Source organism: Pan troglodytes, chromosome 4, assembly GCF_028858775.2.
Source record: "Pan troglodytes isolate AG18354 chromosome 4, NHGRI_mPanTro3-v2.0_pri, whole genome shotgun sequence".
NCBI lineage: Eukaryota > Metazoa > Chordata > Mammalia > Primates > Hominidae > Pan > Pan troglodytes.
The window spans coordinates 38470918-38486642 of record NC_072402.2 but is presented as its reverse complement, the minus strand read 5'-3'; the positions used below and the strand labels follow the sequence as shown (position 1 = coordinate 38486642).

Genomic DNA, 15725 nt, shown 5'->3' with positions numbered 1-15725 from the left:
GCCTTTTAAAATCACTTGGGCCTTGGTGAGGGTAATTCATACCAAGAGGCTAGTAAACATATTATTAGTGCATCTGTAAAGTGACCAAATCCTATTTATCCTTTAAGACTCAGCTCAAATGCTGTCCCCTCCAGATGCAATTCCTGATTCTCCCAAGAAGTAAGATCTTCCGTGAAATTCTACAATATTTGATTTGTGCATTCCTTAGTTATTGCCGTTTATCTTGGATGAGGGACACATTTTATCTCATTTCCTGCAATAGACTGTAAGTTCCTTAAGAGCAAGTACCGCATCTATTTTATCTTTACAAACATCTTCCCTAGCGCTCAATACATGTTTGTTGAATGAATGAATGATAAATGCATATCTACAACATGGTAGCAGTCTCCAGGTTGATGAAATTTTAAAGTTATGAGTATTTGTGGTGATTTTATCATTAACATTAATATCTGGCTGACTTCCTGAATCTCCACTTCAATCACCACATACAGGTTACAATGGTCCCTCTCACATTCAGAAGTCTCACTTTATATATAATTTCCGATTTCACTCTGAATCTGCCTCCCACCAGCAAGACCACATGCTATACCAAATTCTCATCTAAGACCCCTCTACAGCCAACCCCACCAAAACAGCACTCCCCTACACATAATACTCAGATCTCTCAATATAGAATAACCTTAGTGTGCCTCATCTAACCACAGTGTAAGTCACAGGATATAAACTTCATCCATGTCTTGAAGTATTTGAAGTCATTCCATGGGAAGTTGCCTTCTCAGTAAAAGGTACATGCAGCTTGCTTTTATGGCCCTTTGATTCATACATTAATTCACCAACTCATTACTGAGTGCTTACTATGTACCAGGCACTAGAAGGTAATTACGATACAGTGCTGTGTACTCTCACGAGGAACTGGGCAGTGTGCCAGGACATACTGCAGACACTGGAGAAACATGGTACTTCTTGGATGGGGAATTTCAATGATTTAAAACATTATTTTTATATTAAAATAAAGTAAGAAATAGAATGCAAAATTTTCATGAATTTTTAAAATATAGAATTTAAAAAATTCCTACTTTCAGTAGACTGCTTTTGATCCCCCTGAGTGTGAATGCATTCTCTTCTGCCATTCTAGGTAGGTCAGTTGAAAAATGTTGATAAGTTGTCTGAAAGAACACATGCTTTGGAATAAGTCTTGATTAGAATCTCAATTATTCCTCTTCCTCATTATATATCTTTGGGTGAGTTATTTAATCACTATGAGTGTGAATGTTCTCATCTATAAAATATGCATAATAATACCTACCTTTTCAGGCAATTGTAAAGATTAAATAAATACATGTAAAGTATAAAGACAGCACCAAACATAGTAGGTGGTTCTGTAGGAACTTCATCCATCCCCTAAAAGAGACCTATCAGATCCTTATGTTGTTATTTCACATCTCTGCCATTTCAACTCCTTGCACCGGAACCACTGAATAACTGATAGAAAGATTAACCGTCAAATTGCATTCTTGGCCAGACACAGCGGCTCATTCCTGTAATCTCAACACTTTGAGTGGTGGAGGCAAGAGAATTGCTTGAGGCCAGGAGTTTGAGACCAGCCTAGGCAACATATTAAGACTCTGTCTATATAGAAAAAAAAAAACTAAACGAATTGCATTTTTTCACAATAAATTCATATTTTACATGTGGAACATCCCATTAAGACTTCATGGACAGCGTTCAGATGATCAACATAGTTTTGTCACCACTTGTAAAACTTTCAAAAGCCTCTAGTTCAATCATCTCACGTTCTAAATGACCTAACTTCTTTGTCTCCTTTCCTGGCTGAAATCCTTTTACTGCCCAATGGTAGATAGGTATAATATGAGGTTCTATTCTTAACACTCATCTTTTATCTCTCTATACATATTCCCCTTGGTAAGCATAGCCACTCTAATGGCTTCAACCACCAACTCTATGCCAGTGACCCTAAAATCCTTATCTCCAGTCCTGACCTTTGCTTTGTGCTGCAGTCTTCAGCTTCCACCCACCTGCAGAATATGCACTGTTAAGTGAACTATCATATACTCAAACTCAACTGTCCCATAATGTATTTCAAACTATCTTTTCTTCTATCAAAGTAGAAACTTAGAAGGAATTTTTGAGTATTTTCCCCTTTTAAATCCCCTATAGTCAATTTATCACCAATTTCTTTTCTCTCTTTAATGTGTCATTCAAATTTAAATAGTCCTTTCTACTCCCATTGCCATGATTGTACTACAGGGCCTCATGACCTCAAGCCTGGAATGAGGCAGTGGGCTCCCAGCTCAGTACTTCTCATATCCTAGATGCAGAGCACAATAACCTGAGGGAATTTTGCAAAACCACAGATTCTCAGGCTGCCCCAGGCTTACTGAATCAGAAGACTCGGGGGATAAAGCTCTCCAGTTGATTCTCACACACAACTAGACTTGGAACCATGATTTCAATTGATTTCATGTCTACAGTCTTTCCACTTTCAACACAAACAGTGCATTTAAATACCAATTTTATCATGGTGCATTTCTAATGGTGTACTACTGCCAGGCACGTTAAGCTGAATGTCCTTTGCCAATTCCTAAAAGTCTCCATAACCTAGCCCCACCTTACTTTTTCAGATCTAATTTTTAGTCTGACAAGTACAGTCTTCTAATCTTATTCTCGTGTCAATTCCTCCATTCATTTTCCCTGAGCTGGGAGTCCCCTGCATCATTCCAACTTGAGGTCATCAGGCCCTGGACTACAATCATGGCAATGAGAGTAGAAAGGACTATTTAGATTTGAATGACATATTAAAGAGAAAGAAATTGGTGATAGATTGACTATAAGGGATTTAAAAGGGAAAAGACTCAAAGATTCCTTCCCCATCTACCCACCAATATAAACCTCCTCCTTCCTTCAAAGATGAGCCCCATCTGACCTTCTTACCTAGTGTCCTCTAGCCATACTCTTCCCTCTATATTTTTTCCTTCTCTGCCTCCTATTGTGATTTAAGTCAGTACCATGCTGTTTTATACTTCTCCTACTACATTTTTGTAAATCTTCTCTCCATAGACAGAGTGTAAATGTCATGAAAAGAAGAACCAAAAATTTGTTTTCATGTTTCTCCTGATAACATCTGAAGGTGTATTGTAGGTATTCAATACATTATTGTAATTAATTAAAACCCATTGAATTCTTACTGCATAGCAGATATATATATTGACTCATTTAATTCTCATAACAACCCTATGAGGATTTTAAAATAAAACTCCTTGTTTAGACAAGGAAATAAACATAGAGAGGTGAAATAATTTACCTCTCTATGGTCAAGACTGCCCTGGTTTGAATTTCAGTTCTTTGTCTTGTGAGCTTAATACCATTCATAAGAGGAAGCATTGAAATTCAAACCTGGGCAGTCTTTCCAAAGCTTATTGTCTTAGCTAACACACCATGGAATCATAGAACATGAGCAGCAGAAAGGGCTTATGAGGCCATCTAACTCATCTGCCTAAAACTAAGCTATTTTACTATTTACTAATCTTTATGTGTTTGTTTAGTTAAAGGCAACTGTTCTCTACTCACTGTCCTGTATGTCGTTTAGGTCTCCCTGGGTCTCTATTTATATTGATACTACATAACCTTTTAGATAACTCTTAATTTATGCATATTAGTTGCAGCGATGAGTACCTAAACCATTCTAGGACAAAAAAAGATGCAAATAAAAATTCCCCCTTACCCAAACTGTCCATTCTGAAGGCTATTAAAGCAAGCCAAGACACATATTTCATTAGAGAGTTTCCTTTTCAATATTTCTGGGCCTTTGCTGCCATTTTTTAAAGAAAGGGGTTTATTTATTCAGTGAGTTTGAGGGGGTGGTACACACATATGCACGCTTGTGTGGTGGGGGACAGAGGGATTAAAAGAATATGCTTTTGAGTGGACATCAAAATTTGTTTATATCAGGATAATAAGTGACTTGTTTTTTTATGTTGCCCACTTCTTCTGACACACAGACCTGCTATGCCTCAGGGTGCGTGAATTGACTGCAATCAAAGTCTGTGCACGTGTCTGGGCCTGGGGGTCTGGTTTTCCTGACAGTCAGCATGATCTGAGGGGCACCAGAAGTCACTAGAGTTAAATGGCACTCCATGTGATGGAATGAGACACTTCTATCAGTTCATGTTAATGGGAAAAAATGTTCCAACATTCATAGGAGAGCCAATATGGTAGTACATGAACCAACTTTCTTGTCTTGAACTACACACTGAAAATTTGAGCCCTATTAAAATGCTAAAAACAAATGAGGTAGAGCGACAGAGTCCATTGCTCTATTTACACTGATATTGGCTTCCACATACTTATTAGAGGTTCTACTAGAACAAGTAATGAGTAGCTCTAGATTTTTCATGCTTTGGAGTTTTGGAATAGCATGAATAATTGAAATCCACAGATAATACAAAAATTTAATTTTAGTCAAGGTATTAAGCCATCTCCTCCTCAATGGAGCTTTTATTATATTAGCTAACAAACAGAATAAGTGACTGGCTTGCATTTCAGCATTTAGTTTTTTCTATACATCTCCTAGCATTCTTGGGTAGGTGTCATTAAGCCACCAGAGAAAAAGATTTGCACTCTTGGCTTGTTCACTGTGATCAACTACTGCCTGTATATTTGCAAGAAGGCTGGCTGATGCTGAGGTTGAAAAAAGAGCACTACTTCCATCCTCACAGAGTTACTTGACCCATGTACATACCAACATTACAGGGTTAGTGCAAACCCCTCATTCTCAAGCAGTAGTACAAACACTGCATCAACAGAACTATTTTTAATTAGTAATAAATGTTATCTCTACAAACTAAGTACTGAAGTAAACACAATACAATTACCCTAAACCAACTAGTAAAAAAAAAAAAAAAATTAAAACATGGAACCAATGCTATTCTGAATCACTTAAGAAACCTGTTTAAAATGAACATTCCCCAAATCTTTCTCTAGAGAGTCTGACTTAATAGGTTTGGGTCCAAGTATATGCATTTTAATAAGTAGCCCTTCTTCTTCCTTTATTCATCCTCCTACTCCTCCCGTCTCATCCTGACCCCAACCTCATCCCACCACAGTGATTCAAGTATGAAGGGTCCATGGACCACATGTTGAAAATCAGTGCCTAGGGAATGAAAAAAAAAAGAGTTGGATATCCCTGCCATTGGTTTCATAGCAAGAGATCTTTTTTTTTTCTTGTTCCACAACCCCCAGCTGAGTTGAGTCTAAATCAGCTATACTGACTTAGAGACCATGTTAAAGATCCAATACACACTTCCTCTAAAGCAAGAACTGATGGAAGTGTTTGCTTCCAGGGTATATAGAGCTTTAAGATGTAGCCTTGAGGGCTGTTTAAGGGCAGTATCAGGCTTATGGATAATGAAATGTACAAGATAGTGATACTGTCCAGCCAGAATACTATTCTGCCATGCTCTGATCCAGGCAGAGCAAACATCTGCTGAGGCCAAACCATGACAAGGGCTATATTTGCCTGTGACATTGGAGAATTAATTCAAGAACAGTTCCCCTTTGTGCCAGGATTTTCACTGTGCAGCTGTAAAGGTTGCTAAGTCCTTGGATCATCTGTTGTTTAAACTTTCTCAAATGTCCAAAATAACCCATTCTTCCTGGGATTATGAACCTGTATGAGAGCTCTGCTAGCTGGGAATGAAATTGCTTGTCCCTATTTCTTCTGCTCTATATACTTTGAAGAGCAGTCACTTTGCAGTAACTGTAAGTTATCTAAATAGCAACTCCTCGCACAGGTAATATGATTTGGGGGAGAAAATAATTTCCCCTAAAGGCCACATAGTTCACAAGGGTATTTGTGATGACTAAACAATGTAATGCCCATGAAAGCATTCTGCACACTCTAAGATGCCATGGAAACACAAGAATTATTAACTAGTATGTGGTAGATAGGAGTCAAATGATAAATATCCAACCAGGAAGGTTACTGTAACACAGGAGTGAATCAACAGACTATCCTCTCCCAGAAAAGCTCTTTGTGTGTCTGGCTTCCCACACCTAATCTGGAAGTACAAACAGTCTGTGCTACGTGTGCCGGATTTCTGTGGACTGAGGCAGAAAAACCCTAAGCAAGAAGAGAAAATTGTTTTGTATTCATTTCAGCAACAAGAGACTGCAGTGTCACAGAGTGGTCCCAGTGCAGGGACATCTCATCAGACGTCACCCCATCGCTGTGCCCTGCCTTTCTCTGGTTCTTTCCCACTGTTCAAGCACTTTGACACTTTGTGGATTATGCTTTCAGGTTCTTTCATCAACTTAACATTAAAAGTCCTGTGAAATATTAATGAAATAATGTTTTTAAAAAAGAAAAATGTTCCTACAATACTGCAACATTTTAATGCCTCATTAAAATCATTAGCAATGCTAATACTAAGGAACTTACTTCATCTTTCAAGGAGCCAAAAAATAAATCATAATAAAATGTTTGTTAATGTTACATCTGGAGAAATAAATTATACAATGCCTTTCTATATGGGCTTTACATAGTTTAAAGATGACACACTAAGGTCATATTATTAAGTACATGCAACTAATTTTTTCCTATGGAAACTCATATTGTATTTTTTATAATATTCATTAAATGCTGTGAGTATTGTTTGTATTTTTCATTTATGAGAAAAATATACCGTATGCCTATCAACCACCCAGAGCTCTCATGGAACTCAGGTTGCAAACAATGACATGCTTCACTGACCTGGATGACTTACAAAAGCCATTTATATTCAGTACTCTTATTTATGCTATCTTTAAAAATGAGTAAGAGACATATATTAATAGCAAGAAACCAGTAGAATGATTGCATCACTACCCATCTCCAGACTTATTGCAACACTTCATTTTCCATCAGTTCAACTGACATGGGAATGTAAATGTCGTATATAATAGTCATATAAAATTTTACTACAGAAGTTACTAAGGCAAGTGTGACAGTTTTCTTCTCTTTGTTGACCAACTTTCCATTGGAAAACAAAGGGGTTTAATGCATGGCAAAGTTGTAGCTAGTTTGTTATCAAAGGAAACCTCTCACCATTGACTGGGGTGAATGGCACAGCATGTTCTTCTTAAATACATCTACATCTCCTGTGGCTATTGCACAGTACAGTATAAGCTCAGCATACAAGCACATCCAGAAGATCCTTGGAACTTCTTTTCTCTCTGAGAATAAACTGGTATTTAGTCATGTACGTCAAGACAATTATTTTTTAGAAACAAATAAAACAAAAACTCTAATCCTATAACTGTCCCAATACCTTCCTAGATAAAAATAAGTATCAGGAACCCAGCCAAATCCAGTCTCTCCAACACAGCTATTTGATATTTTATTCTATTGAAAACTAATTGTTGCTAACAGTGTGACTTTCACCTGAGCCTGATTTCCCTCAGGTTCTCCATCATAGGCTATACTATTGAATTTTTCTTTAGGGGTGACTATTAACCATAGTTTAATATTCTCATTAAAATATATCATACAATGCCTATTTATTATTTACTATTAAAAATTATCATTATCATCTAATAATTATATGACTAAAACATGATTCAATGGGAAGAATTGCAGGAGTTAGGAACAGTTGCTTACAAATGAAACTAGGGTACATTATTTGGAAAATGCAATACTTATCCAGAAGGGAAGTGGAGAAGATTATGCTTTACAATATATATTAGGTCATCTAGTATGTCCTACATCACAGATGTTGCTAATTTTTACATTAATATTCTAAGATATAGTGTTGAAAGTTTATATTTGCATAGCTAAGCCATTTTTTAAAAAATGTAATCCTAAATTCTTAAAATCCAAGGATTTAAAGGTGCAAGTTCCAAATCAGAGAACTTAGTGTGGCACTTTCCATTCAAATTATCATTAGGTTTAGATAGACAGTTAGTTAAAGGTTTTTAAATCATATATTTCAAACATAGGCAAGCTCTAAAAATGATAAAATCATTTGTTAAAAACTTCAGTTACATCTTCCTTAGTCATCCATCTCTTCAGAGAGCAAATTAATTGTTCCAATCTAGTAAGCAACGAAAGAAATTGTCGACAAAGGGTGAAATATGAACATAAATGGTAAGTTTTGAATTTACCCTATTTATCTTGAATGTAAGATCTCTTGACCCACTAAAACTCAGTTCACAGTGTTTTATGAAAAATAATGGCTGAAATTGAATGTCTTAATTTACATTTAATGCAATTAAGAATGGTTTAAATTATGACTGATGAACAGCACACACAGATGTCAGTCAGTTTCATCAGAATAAATTGAAGTCAGTGTCAATGAATGCTCCACTGATAAATCCCACTTTACATAAAATTAATAAAAATAAGGAAATATAATCCTTAACTAATTGCAAAATGGTCCGGAATTCCCCTAAATTTTGGGGGGAAAATTTATGTAGCTGAGAAAACTACAGTATTGTTTGGAAAATATTGGGTCATTTTTAATACATAATACCCAAATATTCCATCAGCAAGCAGCCCTAAAGAGGTATAGAACACAAACTTCTACACTGAGTTATGCAAATATTCATGGCGGGAGGGAAAAAAATCCACCAGGAAAAAGAACAGGAGGAACATAGGAGGAGGATGCAATTAAAAATGAGGATGAGGAAGAGAAAGAGGGGAAGACACTGGAATAACCTTTCTGAAACAAAAGCACTGGGCAGTACTTTTTTCAGGTTGCTGCACTCCCAAGTTTCCTCAGCTAGCCTCAAGCATAACACTGCATTCACATCTTGCTTCATAAAACTGCTCCAAGTTTTTGCTGGAAATGATGCCCTCCTTCAGTGTTTTAATGCCAAACTAGGAAGACTTTGGTCTTGACTGCTGGCTGGATTCTTAGCGCACAGAGAGCACTCTCTTCCTCCATGGTAGATTCTGAAGCTTTGTGGATTGGAGCAGATGTTGCTGCTTTTGAAGTTAATAGAAACTTTATGGACCATTTTTCACTCTCTCGTCCAGGAGCAAATGTCAACCGTAGTTTTATTCAAAACCTGAATTCTTGGCTCAGGTACTAATTGCTGTTAATGTGTTTAAATCCCAATTCTCAGGGAAAGGGGGAAAGTGTTTTTCCAATGGAAGAAATTGGGTTAATATTTGCATTCTTAGTGCCTGGATAAGCAAGAAAAATGCTAGGCTTCTAAGCCACACAATTCTGCAAGCAACCACGGAAGGCCTAAAAACCACGTTTCTATAGGCTTAGTGGGTTAGTGTGTTCAGGATGAAACCAATCTTGAAAAACCAAAGAATATAAAAGGGAGTTAGGAAGATAGGCTAAAAAAAGGGAGAAGAAGGTTCACTTTATAAAAGCTATCTTAGTAACGACCACTATTCCTATTGCTGCTTGTACAGCACTTTGGAACTAACAATGTACATCCATTGTATGATACACTACTTTTTCATGTCATTCTACCCACTTCGCAAAAGAGAAAAGTACTCAGAAATTAAGAGACACAGCAGGAAGTGGCAATGCTGAAACTTGAATCAAGGTCTTTTGGCTCCAAATCTTGTGTTCAAATTACATGTATCTGTTCTAGCTATGTGAATTAACAGCAATTTTAAAAGCTCTCAAGAGTATTCAGTAATTGTTGCTGCTTTACAAGAGCCATAATTCTAAAAAATGTTACTTCAAGGGCCTTTTATTTTGTTTCACGTTGTGGACTTTAAACCCAATTTGGAACTCCTACTATCTAATAAATAGTGTTGAGTCATTATAGACATTTCCCAATGACAATTTTTTACCTAACAATTTCCTGACATTTTTTCAAGAATACATGAAGACAAGATCAATCTTAAGGACAGTGGATGAATAGCCAGTCATCCAATGTACTGAAAAGTTTGCTTATCAAGACCACCTTCCCCACTATAGTGAAATTTTACCATTTCCAAAACAATGATTTGTCTCAAAGTAGTCAATTTCATTAAACAATCCTTCAAGCTAGTTGTTTGGCATTTATTTCTCAAAATACCTGTTAGGGATTGAGTTTTTCAGGAACCCAAAGTATTTTATTTCATTTTGTATCTTTCATTAGATCAGTCTATCTTTCCTATGATGTATAAAACAGGGTCTCTGCAATATGCACAAAGGAGTGAGCAGTTTCTATGTATTTCCTATGCTTTCTCTTCCCTTCTTCAAATCTCCCTCTCCTAGCATACCAATCAAAGTAAAAGAGCATGTACTCATTCACTCACAATTGTACATGATGCCACAGAACCACAATTCAGACATGTCACTACCCTCAAAGAACTTACAAGGTTCCTTCCTCTCCAGGACAGAGCTGTTTTCACTACTTTTGCCCAGCTACCTGCAAGGCTTAGGGGATCCAGAAACAAACGGTATATTAAGAGACAAAACTAGGCACAAGTCAAGTACTAGGCCTGACCTAATTTACTACCAGATTCTCTCTCTCTCTTTTTTTTTTTTTTTTAATTTTACTTTAAGTTCTGGGATACATGTGCTGAATGTGCAGGTTTGTTACATAGGTATACATGTGCCGTGGTGGTTTGCCACACCTATCAGATTCTCTTAATATAATTAGTTTCTGAAAACATTACCAGAACATTTATAGACTCCACTCATACCGGAATTAGAGGTTTTTCAACTTTATTCTCCAAATATGCAGAAGAGACCACAGAAGAATGAAATATGAAGCTTATCCCAAATTGCAAACTCTGCTAGATCTTCCCCTACTAACTCTTCATGGTACCTCCTTTTTCTTTCCATAGGCTGAAGAACTGTTCTGCTTGCAGCCATGGAATTTCCAACTATAGCCACTAAAGTATGCACAGCATCAGCTTCAAAGCTCAGAAGTGCCCCCCAGATTTATAGAAAGGGGGAGAGATGAGGAGGGGGAAGGAGATTAAAAGAGACTAACTTCAGAAATTTCCGACAGAACTAGATGTGGTCTAGACAGCATCAAACACACTACTCCACCCCTTTCCAATACCTCTGCCTCAACAGCTCTGTAAGCAGTATTTGAGTAAGTTCATGAGAGACACTATAACCTCTGTTAATTGACCTGATTTTCATATCCACCATCACAGGCAACTTTTCTAGAAGAGAGAACCCTGGTCTCATTATTGCTTGCTTCCTCCCCACTTTTCCCCATCTGCCCCAGGTAAGAGACTTTTTACAACAAGTTCCCTTTCAATTAAAATTCCTGGCTGGGTGCAATGATTCACGCCTGTAATCCCAGCACTTTGGGAGGCTGAGGCAGGCGAATTACCTGAGGCCAGGAGTTCCAGACCAGCCTAGTCAACATGGTAAAACCCTGTCTCTACTAAAAATACAAAAATTAGCCAGGCATGGTGGCACGTTCCTGTAATCCCAGCTACTCAGGAGGCTGAGGGAGGAGAATTGCTTGAACCCGGGAGGCGAAGGGTGCAGTGAGCCGAGATCACACCACTGCACTCCAGCCTGGGCAACAGAGCGAGACTCCATCTCAAAATAAATCAATAATAAATAAATAAATAAATAAATAAAATTCCTATATGGGCAGTGATTGTATTTAGCAAACTGGTTTCTGATCTCACCTCTTATTCCACACCAAGCTCCTGGAGACATATCAGGTGTGCAGCCAGCAGTCAGGAGGGAGGAGGTCAGACATTATAAGTGTTCTGTGTGAGTGACGTATAAGCCAATAAACACTATGTAGGTTTTTTATGTATATTTTTTTCATTTGACTTCAAAGGATCATTACTCAATGTTATTTCTCATATTGAAGAATCTAAGGCTAATACTTTGACTTGATTTTAAAGACTGAATTTTTTCTGCTGGTATAAATAGTATGGACACAGTAAAAGTACTTGAGAGAGCCTAATGAACCATTTCTTACACCCCATTACCTTTAGTCTGATATGACTGAGAGTGCAGGCACTAATTATCCTCTCTTTCACAGACAGCGACATAGATCTACAGTAGGTCTTAAAACACAATTTCCCATACAACTCAACATTTCCATGCATAATACATTCCTGTATTTTTCTCCTTGTCGTAGTTGAAACAAGAAAGTCCAGGTTCTTGTCTTCCTACAACTTTGTCTAAATACAAAGGACATAGAGTTAACAATACATCTTAATCTCCAGAGACCAAACATAAAATTATGCACAACTAGAAATGAGGCGTTAAAAACAAATTACAAAAATCACATTTCATAAAAGCCTCTATCCATGGGAGAACAACCTAAAATGCATTCAGAAAATTAAAAAACAAACAAACATATCTTATTTCCTACTGAGATATAGGAATGATTTTGTCACACTGAAACTTATTTATAATGTATTAGAAATATACTGCAGTATAGTGTCTAGTGTAATGAACATGCTTTCTTCCATCATTATACCACTCTAACTTGTGAAAGAAATATCTTTGTAGTTTCTGAAAGAAAAAGAGGAAAAGAATAAGCTATGACACTAATACCAGAGTTGATATAGTGAGAAATAGGAAAGAACTTTGCAATGAGATAATTTAGAGACCTATACAGTATATTTGAATGTAGATGGTTAAGATAATATAGACATTTATGAAGGAGATATGCAAGGGCACAGCAAGCCATGTGCTTTCAGTATTTAAGCATCCTCCTACATGACATGTTGAATACTTCTGGTAAGGATTTTAGTGGTGAGAGGGAAGTCCTTTATCATATAGCAGAAACTGAAAAGAAATCAAAGCATGAGGGAACACACCTTAGGGCAGACATCCCAGTTGAAATAATGCTATAGCACACCAAATAAGTTGCAGGTGTGCTCAGGTGTGCCCAAGCTATTGAAGCCCTTAGGATACTCAGAGAGGAGTCCGTGATACTAATTGTGCAACCTGTTCACCCCCAGCATACAGGAAAAATGCTATCCTTTCTTTTCTGTGTGTCATGATGTAGAAAAACACTGGGAAGTATTACAAGAGAAACTTCTCTGTTCATACAGTAACCTTGATGAAGACTGAGACTTTCCTCATGGAATTTGTGTATGGAGAAATGGAAAAAGCAAGATTTATTTTCTGCACTATCATATATTCCTATAGTTGAACAAAAAGAGCCTAAAAAATGCACCGAGTCTACAAAATCCTTGATCCCAAGAACCATAAAGTGACAAAGCTAGTGTCTGTGGTTCTGAGTACTCCGCTGACAGGCAGTCAGTCGGTCATACAAGAATAAAGTGAACCTTCTGGATGGAGTCTTTCTGACACCACAGACAGAGATTTAATAGTTCTCTCCTGGATAACCTCTTATCATGTTGTAATACTTCATAGCATGTCTTACACAGTGAATAACTGTTTGCAATATGACAAAACGCACCCTTACTCTCTTTCCCTCTTAGAAGAACCCCTCGATCTATGTTCAGCCCCATTCCCTCCTGTCTCCCAAAAATCATTGTCTCTTTTGCCTGTTTTTCTGCTTCTCCTTCTGGTCCTTTTCCTTACATATTAACATGCACAATTCTCCCACACCTTCACTACCCCCCTCAACCTGACACCCCTTCTAACTATTGTCTTATCTCTGCTTCCTTTCACATTAAGTTCCTCAAAATACGGCTCTACAGACACTCTCCACTTCCTAATGTCCCACTGACTTCTTGACCTTCTGCAGTCTGATTTCTAGCCCCTAACACTGATCAGGGCAACACCATTTATGCCAAATATTCCTTGACCTGATATAAGCCACTCTCTCTTTAAACTCAGGTCTCTTACTCATTTATTCTGTTCTCTATTCCCCACTTCTTGAATCTCTTTCTCACACCACCATGATCTCTGGCTACCTCATCTCAGGTCTCTTTATGGCCTCCTTTTTCTCTTTAAGAGTTAGCATTAGCTAGGTTTCTGTTCTTGGTCCTTTTTTTCCCTCACATTTCACACTCTTTCTGGGCAGTTCCACTTGGATACTTCACAGGTAGCACAACTAAACATGGCAAATCTGCACCAACTATCTCTCCTCAAATGCTACTCCCTGCTCGCTCCTATCATCCTGATTTTTGGTTAATAACGTCACTCTCAGACCAATTACCTAAGCCAGAAATTTGAGAGTCATATTAAAGTTATTTTTAAGATTAATTTTTGTGGTTAGAAGCAACAACAAATGAACTCCACATAGCATAATAATAATTTTTAAGTAGGTGGGTATTGAAAGGATACTGGCATATTTCACAGAATCAAAGGAAGAGTTGACATTGGAAGTGAAGGAAACAGGACATCACTGGGGACTTCACAAGAAGACCATGATTTTTCTCCTCAGCCTAGCCACAAACATAACTCTCAGTCTCTGCCTTCTGTGTTCTAAATTTCTTTCATATTCTCAGGGAAAAAAATTGTGTTGGGCAAGCTTGGGTCATATGTCACTTTTAGGTCAATCAGCTAAGTTCTAAAAACTGGAAGAATAAATTCACAATCCATATACCAACAAGGAATTTGTACCACAATGTAAAAAAGATTTCCTACAAAACAATATCCCCACCCCACTCCCCTGCCCCCTTCCCCCCCCCAAAAAAGAAAAGAAAAATGGGCAAAGGAAATAAAGATAATTTTCAAAATAGGAAACAAGTATCATCAATAAAATATGAGAAATTGCTCAATCTCGGTAGTAATCAAGAGATGCAAATTAATAAAACAAAGAGAATCATTTCACACTAATCAGAATTGCAAAATATTATTAGTTCCGATAACACAAACTATTGCTGAGGATGGAGGGAATAGAAATTCATCTAAATACTTCAAAGATTATTTTGGCAATATTAAATAAAAGTGGCCATAATGTTATACAACTGAGAAATTTTACTGCTAGATGTTTACCCTAGAGAAACTTTACACATGTGCGCTAGGAAATATATACAAGAATATATATTGCAGCACTGTTCCTAGTGAAAGAATAAGAAAGCTGGGAGAAGCTCTCCTGTGATCAGAACAAATATCAAACACTGACCTCAGAAACTACAGGTGCTCCTCAACTTATTATGGAGTTATGTCCCAATAAACCCATTGTAAGTTGAAACTATCGTAAGTCAAAAGTGCATTTAATATACCTAACATCATAGCTTAGCCTAGCCTAACTTAAAAATGCTCACTCAGAACACTTACCTTAGCCTATAGCTAGGCAAAATCATTTAACACGAAGCCTATTTTATAATAAAGTGTTGACTATCTCATGTAATTTATTGAGCACTGTCCTGAAAATGAAAAACAGAATGGCTCACTGCCACTACCCAGCATTGCAAGAGTATCATATTGCCAATCGCTAACCTGAAAAAAGATCAAAATTCAAAATGCAAAGTACAGTTTCTACTAAATGCATATTACTTTTGCACTATTGTAATGTCAAAAAAATCATAAGTCAAACCATCACAATTTGGATACATTTGCAGAGCAATATGTACCCCCAGGGATTTGGAGAAAACAATAGAGACATTAGCCATAATGTCATAGAGTTTAAGAGGCTTAACACTGTAGGGAGCTAGGTGGTAGAGGGTAGGATTCACTAAAATATACCAGTGAGTCAGAAAACCAGCAAACAAACAAACAACAGCAAGACCTGGGGGAGGGCAGTTTAGTATCCATAGTACTACATATGTTATTTAAAATGTCCATTTTCCAAATAAAAAATGCAAGTCATACAAAGAAACAGGAAAATATGGCCCATACATCTGATAGCAAGCAACTGCTAGTGAGAGC

General features: G+C 37.2%; 1 protein-coding gene across 5 annotated transcripts in view; it reads right to left on the bottom strand.

Moving 5' to 3' along the window:
• WDR41 (WD repeat domain 41) overlaps positions 1-15725 on the bottom strand; it is a 177747-nt gene that overhangs the window by 119533 nt on the left and 42489 nt on the right. The gene's annotated exons all lie outside the window — the stretch shown is intronic.